At 42.7% G+C, this 8,839-nt stretch overlaps 1 pseudogene; it reads left to right on the top strand.

The window, feature by feature from the left end:
• Positions 1–428: 428 nt before the first annotated feature.
• On the top strand, positions 429–1,379 carry LOC136157130 (craniofacial development protein 2-like; annotated as a pseudogene).
• The last annotated feature ends 7,460 nt before the right edge of the window (positions 1,380–8,839 follow it).

Raw genomic sequence — 8,839 nt, 5'->3', positions numbered from 1 at the left:
ATGTTACACAATTAATTTTAAAGCAAACAAAAGAAATAGGATACAAATTTAAATTTCCAAGTGCAGAGTAAGAGCGATGCAAACTGCTCCTCTGAGTTATTCTACTGTGAGCCATTGTTTTCTTGACACAATTGTCAGTTTGAGGGCAGCTGTTGAGCAGGAAGGGGCGTTGCTCAGTTCAGCTTGTTAGCTCTTTGTTTTGAGCACACTGGCTGAAAATGCAGTTTGGCATGGGAACAGCAGTGAAATTGGACCAGACACAGTTAACATGACTTCAGTCCAATTGGAATGTTCTAAGGTGATTGAAACTAAGCCATGCCATGTGGGGCCACCCAAGGCAGTCAGGTCGTGGTGGAGAGGTCTGACAGAATGTGTCCACTGGAGAAGGGAATGGCAAACCACTTCAGTATTCTTGCCTTGAGAACCCCATGAACAGTATGAAAAGGCAAAAAGATAGGACACTGAAAGAGGAACTCCCCAGGTCGGTGGGTGCCCGATATGCCACTGGAGATCAGTGGAGAAATAAATCCAGAAAGAATGAAGGGATAGAGCCAAAGCAAAAACAACACCCAGTTGTGGATGTGACTGGTGACAAAAGCAAGGTCCGATGTTGTAAAGAGCAATATTGCATAGGAACCTGGAATATTAGGTCCATGAATCAAGGCAAATTGGAAGTGTCAAACAGGAGATGGCAAGAGTGAATGTCGACATTCTAGCAATCAGCGAACTAAGATGGGCCAGAATGGGTGAATTTAAGTCAGAAGACCATTATATCTACTACTGTGGGCAGGAATCCCTTAGAAAAAATGGAGTAGACATCATGGTCAACAAAAGAGTCCAAAATTCAGTACTTGGATGCAATCTCAAAAATGACAGAATGATCTCTGTTCGTTTCCAAGGCAAACCATTCAATATCACGGTAATCCAAGCCTATGCCCCAACCAGTAATGCTGAAGAAGCTGAGGTTGAAAAGTTCTATCAAGACCTACAAGACCTTTTAGAACTAACACCCAAAAAAGATGTCCTTTTCATTACAAGGGACTGGAATGCAAAAGTAGGAAGTCAAGAAACACCTGGAGTAACAGGTAAATTTGGCCTTGGAGTACGGAATGAAGCAGGGCAAAGGCTAATAGAGTTTTGCCAAGACAATACACTGGTCAGCAAACACCCTCTTCCAACAACATAAGAGAAGACTCTACACATGGACATCACCAGATGGTCAACACTGAAATCAGATTGATTATATTCTTTGCAGCCAAAGATGGAGAAGCTCTATACAGTCAGCAAAAACAAGACTGGGAGCTGACTGTGGCTCAGATCATGAACTCCTTATTGCCAAACTCAGACTTAAACTGAAGAAAGTAGGGAAAACCACTAGTCCATTCAGGTATGACCTAAATCAAATCCCTTATGATTATACAATGGAAGTGAGAAATAGATTTAAGGGACTAGATCTGATAGAGAGCCTGATGAACCATGGATGGAGGTTCATGACATTATAGAGGAGATAGGGATCAAGACCATTCCCATGGAAAAGAAATGCAAAAAGGCAAAATGGTTGTCTGAGGAGGCCTTCCAAATAGCTGTGAAAAGAAGAGAAGTGAAAAGCAAAGGAGAAAAGGAAAGATATTCCCATTTAAATGCAGAGTTCCAAAGAATAGCAAGGAGAGATAAGAAAGCCTTCCTCAGTGATTAATGCAAAGAAATAGAGGAAAACAACAGAATGGGAAAGACTAGAGATCTCTTCAAGAAAATTAGAGATACCAAGGGAACATTTCATGCAAAGATGGGTTCGATAAAGGACAGAAATGGTATGGACCTAACAGAAGCAGAAGATGTTAAGAAGAGGTGGCAAGAATACACAGAAGAGCTGTACAAAAAAGATCTTCACGACCCAGATAATCACAATGGTTTGATCACTCACCTAGAGCCAGACATCCTGGAATGTGAAGTCCAAAGCTAGTGGAGGTGATGGAATTCCAGTTGAGCTACTTCAAATCCTTAAAGATGATGCTCTGAAAGTGCTGCACCCAATATGCCAGCAAATTTGGAAAACTCAGCACCGGCCACAGGACTGGAAATGTCAGTTTTCATTCTAATCCCTAAGAAAGGCAATCCCAAAGAATGCTCAAACTACTGCACAATTTCACTCATTTCACATGCTAGTAAAGTAATGCTCAAAATTCTCCAAACAGGCTTCAGCAATGCGTGAACCATGAACTTCCAGATATTCAAGCTGGTTTTAGAAAAGGCAGAGGAGCCAGAGATTAAATTGCCAACATCCACTGGATCATTGGAAAAGCAAGAGAGTTCCAGAAAAACATCTATTTCTGCTTTATTGACTATGTCAAAGCCTTTGACTGTGTGGATCACAATAAAGTGTGGAAAATTCTGAAAGAGATGGGAATACCAGACCACCTCACCCACCTCTTGAGAAACCTATATGCAGGTCAGGAAGCAACAGTTAGAACTGGACATGGAACAACAGACTGGTTCCAAATAGGAAAAGGAGTACGTCAAGGCTGTATATTGTCACCCTGCTTATTTAAGTTATATGCAGAGTACATCATAGAAACGCTGGGCTGGAAGAAGCACAAGCTGGAATCAAGACTGCTGGGAGAAATATCAATAACCTCAGATATGCAGATGACACCACTCTCATGGCAGAGAGTGAAGAGGAACTAAAAAGCCTCTTGATGAAAGTGAGAGAGGAGAGTGAAAAAGTTGGCTTAAAGCTTAACATTCTGAAAACTAAGATCATGGCATCTGTCCCCATCACCTCATGGGAAATAGATGGGGAGACAGTGGAAACAGTGTTCAGACTTTAATTTTTGGGCTCCAAAATCACTGCAGATGGTGACTGCCACCATGAAATTAAAAGACGCTTACTCCTTGGAAGGAAAGTTTTGACCTACATAGATAGCATATTAAAAAGCAGAGACGTTACTTTGTCAATAAAGGTCCATCTAGTCAAGGCTATGGTTTTTCCAGTGGTCATGTATGGATGTGAGAGTTGGACTGTGAAGAAAGCTGAGCGCCAAAAAACTGATACTTTTGAACTGTGGTGTTGGAGAAGACTCTTGAGAGTCCCTTGCACAGCAAGGAGATCCAACCAGTCCATCCTAAAGGAGGTCAGTCCTGGGTGTTCATTGAAAGGACTGATGCTGAAGCTGAAACTCTAGTACTTTGGTCACCTCATGCGAAGAGTTGACTCATTGGAAAAGACCCTGATGCTGGGAGGGATTGGGGGCAGGAGGAGAAGGGGACAACAGAGGATGAGATGGCTGGATGGAATCACCGACTCGATGGGCATGGGTTTGGGTAGACTCCAGGAGTTGGTGATGGACAAGGAGGCCTGGCGTACTGTGATTCATGGGGTCGCAAAGAGTCAGACACGACTGAGCGACTGAACCGAACTGAAGTTGATTGATCACTGAGGCTCAGGCCTCACACTGACATCACTCCAGCAGCCTTCCTGGATGCAGTTCCCAAACTCACCCATGTTCTCCATGGCTGGTGTAGACCAGGGTTCTCATTTTTCAGGGCTGCAGGAAAGAGGCTGCGGGGCTGACTGCTTGGCCAGTGCCTCCCCAGCTCACACTGTGCAGGCTCAACACAAAAGCAGGGAATTTGTCTGAAAAGGATGCTGTCCCCATGAAAGATCACAGAGCAAACACTGGTATGTTAATGGAAAGCTGATGCAAATCTTACCTGAAGAGCGCTAGTGTCATCAAAGAAAAAACAGAACTGGACAGAAGTTAAAGAGGACAGATTTTATTAAATAGAAAATGGCAAGAGAGGAAGGGGGAGCCCAGGTTAGAACTGGGCTGGATTCTGAATACAACCAGATTTTTAAGTTAAGGAGCAAGTTGTGGGGAAGGGGTGGAAGGTTATTAAGAGGAGATATCAAGTCTGGGAGGATGCTGGCTGAGCTGACCCAATAGGATTCTTGCTAAAGTCAGGCCAGGGTGATAAATTACCATCTGGGGTGTGGGACAGGATGGTAGGGATGAGGAATTCGACCATGGAGAATTCTTCCTAAACTGACTTAGATGAATTTTTGCTAAAATTGGTTTCTACAAGAAGCACACAGATGGGTCTTTTCTGGGGGCTAGGGAAAGGGTTCAGGAGGCCTGATCAAAGTTTGACCAAGCAAAGAATCTTTGTGAGTGTTTCATCCATAAGCTACCGTGATACTGCTGTCAACCATCTGCCATGGGCACTTGCCATCTACCTCTACCTGGATTAAATCACGTGCTGCTGCAGCTGCTGACCTTCAACACCCCTTGAAAGAGGCTCAGGGTGGAGAGCAGAAATAAGTCACTCTGTGCTCTGGGGAAGCAGGGAACTGGCGGGACAGGTCTTCAGATAGGTTCCCTGGTGGTTCAGAGGGTAAAGCGTCTGCCTGCAATGCGGGAGACCTGGGTTTGATCCCTGGGTCAGGAAGATCTCCTGGAGAAGAAAATGGTGACCCACTCCTGTACTCTTGCCTGGAAAATCCCATGGATGGAAAAGTCTGGTGCAGGCTACAGTCCATGGGGTTTCAAAGACTCGGACACGACTGAGTGACTTCACTTTCACTTTTCAGGTCTTCAGATGGTTATATATTTTCAGGAACTCATTTTATGAGCCCACTTCTTATATCTCCTCATATCTAGAAAAACTTTAACTTCATTCATGGTAATGTCTGCTCCTCATGATCAGCAGAAATCATCTGCAAAAAATATATGCTGGATTGCATGTACTCCCCCTTCACCAAAATCACATAATATTGACCTTCCTCCTTTACCTCTTTGGAGCAGTTTCTCAGAACTATCTGAGGTACTGTCTCCTGGGCTATAGTCCTCATTTTCCCCTAAATAAAACTTTATTTACAACCTTCTGGTTGTGCTTTTTTCAAGTCTACACTGTTTTATCTATATCCTCAAGTGGACCTAGAATCACTCCTTTTCCTATCAGTACAAAGATTAACATAATCACTGCCTTAGGCCCTCAATGCCCCTCCTCTAAGATCTGTGTACTCTGTATTGGGACATCCTCTGTTCATCAGGATACTGGATGGCGAGGGGGTGGTGGGGAGAGGAAGATGGTGGAAAGAGACAGAGGAGGTGGTTATTTCACCTGCAGCTCTTGGATTTCTCAACTGTCAGTTCCTCTGGGATATCATCACCTGCCAGTTGAGACGCTCTTATCCTGGGGCTTCCCTGATAGCTCAGTTAGTAAAGAATCCGCCTGCACTGCAGGAGACCTGGGTTCGATCCCTGGGTTGGGAAGATCCCCTGGAGAAGGAAAAGACTACCCACTCCCATATTCTGGCCCGGAGAAACCCATGGCCTGTACAGTACATGGGGTTGCAAAGAGTTGGACAGGATTGAGCGACTTGCACTTCACTTAGACTGGGCTGAACAAACATTATCATCTGCATGCAAAGCCATGCTTTTAAATCAGTCTCTGCTTCACAGCTCTCCAGAAGGCAAGGGCAATTTCTCAAAGCTTCCTTCCAATGAGAAAAGACAAAAATAATGGAAAAGAAAAATTTTGGTAGGAATCTATTTTCCAGAAAAAATGTTTGCATTGATGTGGCCCTTTCTTCACTCACCACTTTTTTGTGTGCTGCTTCTGGAAAATCCCTTATTTATAAATATCTAAAAAGCAGAAAATTTCTTTTAAAAAAAGAAAATGACATTTTCCCCTTCTCTGCATTGATCTTAGGACTTGCGTGCTGACAGCTAGCAGCCTGACTTCTGCAATCAAATGCACCAAGATCCAGGTTTATAATATGAGCCTTACAAGCTAGACTGTGCAGATGGTCCTCCCACACAGGTGAGAGTATTTCTTAGCAAGATAAGAAGAGAGAAAGCTGTAAGGAAGAAGGCCTGTCATCCTGTCACCTGTGTACTTCCTTTAAGATATAATTATTTATTTGCATAATTAGCGTCATATTTTCACTATGTCTAATTACCATGCGAAAAAACACAAATACACAGATTTAAATACAGTCAAGACCAATGCTACAGGGACTTCCCTGGTGGTCCAGTGGTTCACCTTCCAGTTCAAGAGGTGCATGTTTGATCCCTAATTGGGCAGCTAAGGTCTCACATGCCTGGAGGCCAAAATAATCAAAACAAGAAAAAAAATCAATATTGTAACAAATTCAGTAAAGACTTTAAGAAAATGATTCACATTAAAAAAATAAATAAATAAGAAATAAAAGACCAATGCTACAATTTGTTATCTTTCTCATACCAAACTTCATCTATTTCTAATCATGCAGGAGCTCACCATGATAAGAATTTTTCTACCCTCCTTGTAATGTACTAGAAGAATGAGGACCCAGACACAAGGTTCAGTCACTCAGTGACTGCAGGTGTGGGTGTGAGAGAGCCTTCATCTGCTCACTTCCTTCCTTGGAGAGGTCATCCCCAGCCCTTCCTGTTAGCATTTCCTCTGACTACACCAGAAAGGGTTCTTTCTCCCTTTTCCTTCTTACCTTCTTTTCTTTTAAGAAAACCTCTTTGCTCCAGTGATTTGGCCACAGCTAAAAGAAAATCACCCCAGCGTATACTGCAGTCAGTTTCCTGTGCTTTGAAGCTGAACCGGTTTAACGTACTTAGCTCCAAATGCCAGAGATGAACACTTCACCACGTCAGAATCTTCCAGTCCATCCTAAATCTATTCCCCAAAAGATGTTTCTTTTTTAAATTCTATTTTTAACACAATTAAACATAATGGGCTTCACACACAGCTTGCTGGCTCTCTCACAAGCATTCATTTTGAGGTACTAAATAAGAGAAACACACCACCTTTCTTTTGAAGATTAAAAAAAAATTTTTTTTTATTTTGTATTGGAGTGAAAAGTGAAAGTTGCTCAGTCATTGTCCAACTCTTTGTGACCCCGTGGACTCGGAATTCTCCAGGTTAGAATGCTGGAGTGGGTAGCCTTTCCCTTCTCCAGGGGATCTTCCCAACCCAGGGATTGAACCCAGGTCTCCCGCATTTCAGGCGGCTTCTTGACTAGCTGAGCCACAAGGGAAGCATTGTATTGTGTTGGAGTATAGCCGACTAACAATGTTCTAAGTTTCAGGTGAACAGTGAAGGGACTCTGCATACATTTATGTGTATCAATTCTCCCTCAAAACCCACTCCCATGCAGGCCGCCACCTAACACTGAGTTGAGTCCCATATGCTATACAGTAGGTCCCTGTTGATTACTCATGCTAAATGCAGCAGTGTGTACATGACCAGCCCCAGCTCCCTAACTGTCCCTTCTCCTTGCCAATCACAAGTTTGTTTTCTGAGTCTCTTCCTGTTTTGTAAGTTCATTTGTATCAAGTAATAATGCCATTTGCAGCAACATGGATGGACCTAGAGAGTACCATATTGAGTGAAGTCAGATGGAGGAGGAGAAATAGCATATGATATCCCTTATATGTGGAATCTAAAAAGAAATGTGGAATATTTTGTAGGTTTTTTTTTTAAAAACAGTCAGCCTTCATGCCCTGCCTGTTGGTGACCTGTTATGCATATATGTAGCAGAATTCAGGGCAGACAGCCTGTTTAGAAACCGCTCTAATTTTCTTCTATCTCTGGAAGTTTAAGTCAGTCAAAAATACTACAATTTTAGTCACGAGAAGGAAAAAGCAGACAGACGTAATGTGTGCCTCCCACAGTCTCTGGCTCAGAACTCACTCAGGTTCTGAAATAACCTTCTTCCACATGATCTCACAGATTTCTATGAACACAAAACAAGCTGGACCTAGTTGTTAAAAGCTAAAAAGTTGAAGTAAGAACATCATGAGTGCCCTTTACTCAACATTCTGATATTTACCCAAAGAAGCACACTATCATTCTATTTTTTAAATAATTTGCAAATGCTTGAATTTGGGCTGATTGTCCCACCTCTTTTTCCAATTCTTTTCCTGATCCTACTCTTCATTCAAAAATTTAAAAAGAAGTTCCAAGGATGTAAGAATGCACATCAACAACCATGGTATGTACTCAATTTAGTCTTTAAGAAAAAGTAGTAGAATATATCATAGTCCAAGGCATTATCCCTATAGGAGGAGAGACTGAAACACATGAATTCCAAATTGTATATTACTCAAAGGATGAATGATTTTTACCTTAGGCAAATAGACCATTGAAGAGGCTGATCTGCCACACAGGCAGCTCATGGTTCAACCTGGGAATGAGGAGTTGGTTGGCAAGCCCACTCCTCTGTCCATGGAATTCTCCAGGCCAGAATATACTGGAATGGGTAGCCATTCCCTTCTCAGGGTATCTTCCCATCCCAGCGACTGAACCCTGGTCTCACATTGCGGGTAGATTCTTTACCATCTGAGCCACCAGGGAAGCCCAGTGACAAGGATTGTTTCTCGAAAAGATACCTTCGAGTCTTAATCATTTGGAAATAGGATTGTAATCCAAGAAGAGGCCACACCGAGTTAGTATGGCTCTAAACTCAGTGACTGGCACCCTTATAAGAGGCAAGAGACACCATGTGAAAACACCATGCGAACACATCATGTAAACAAGGAGGCAGAGATGGAAGCCATGTGTCCATAAGCACCAAGGATTCCTGGTGAATTCTAGAAGCTTGAGAGAGACATGGAATAGAATTTCCCCTAGAGTTTCCAGAAAGCCAATCTAGCTGACTCCTGGTTCTGGATGCCTCATCTCCAGAGCTATAAGAAAATAAATTTCTATTGTTTTAAACCACCTACTTTGGAGTATTTAGAAGCTAATATACAGGGTCACCAGATGTAAACCAGAATGATTCTATCCAAAGTGGGACATGGCCACCCAAGTCAAAAATAGCTTCATTTTGTTTTAGGATTGG

This window comes from Muntiacus reevesi, chromosome 2 (genome assembly GCF_963930625.1).
Source record: "Muntiacus reevesi chromosome 2, mMunRee1.1, whole genome shotgun sequence".
Classification (NCBI taxonomy): domain Eukaryota; kingdom Metazoa; phylum Chordata; class Mammalia; order Artiodactyla; family Cervidae; genus Muntiacus; species Muntiacus reevesi.
The sequence above is the reverse complement of the archived record's forward strand: the minus strand, read 5'-3'. Positions and strand labels throughout refer to the sequence as shown.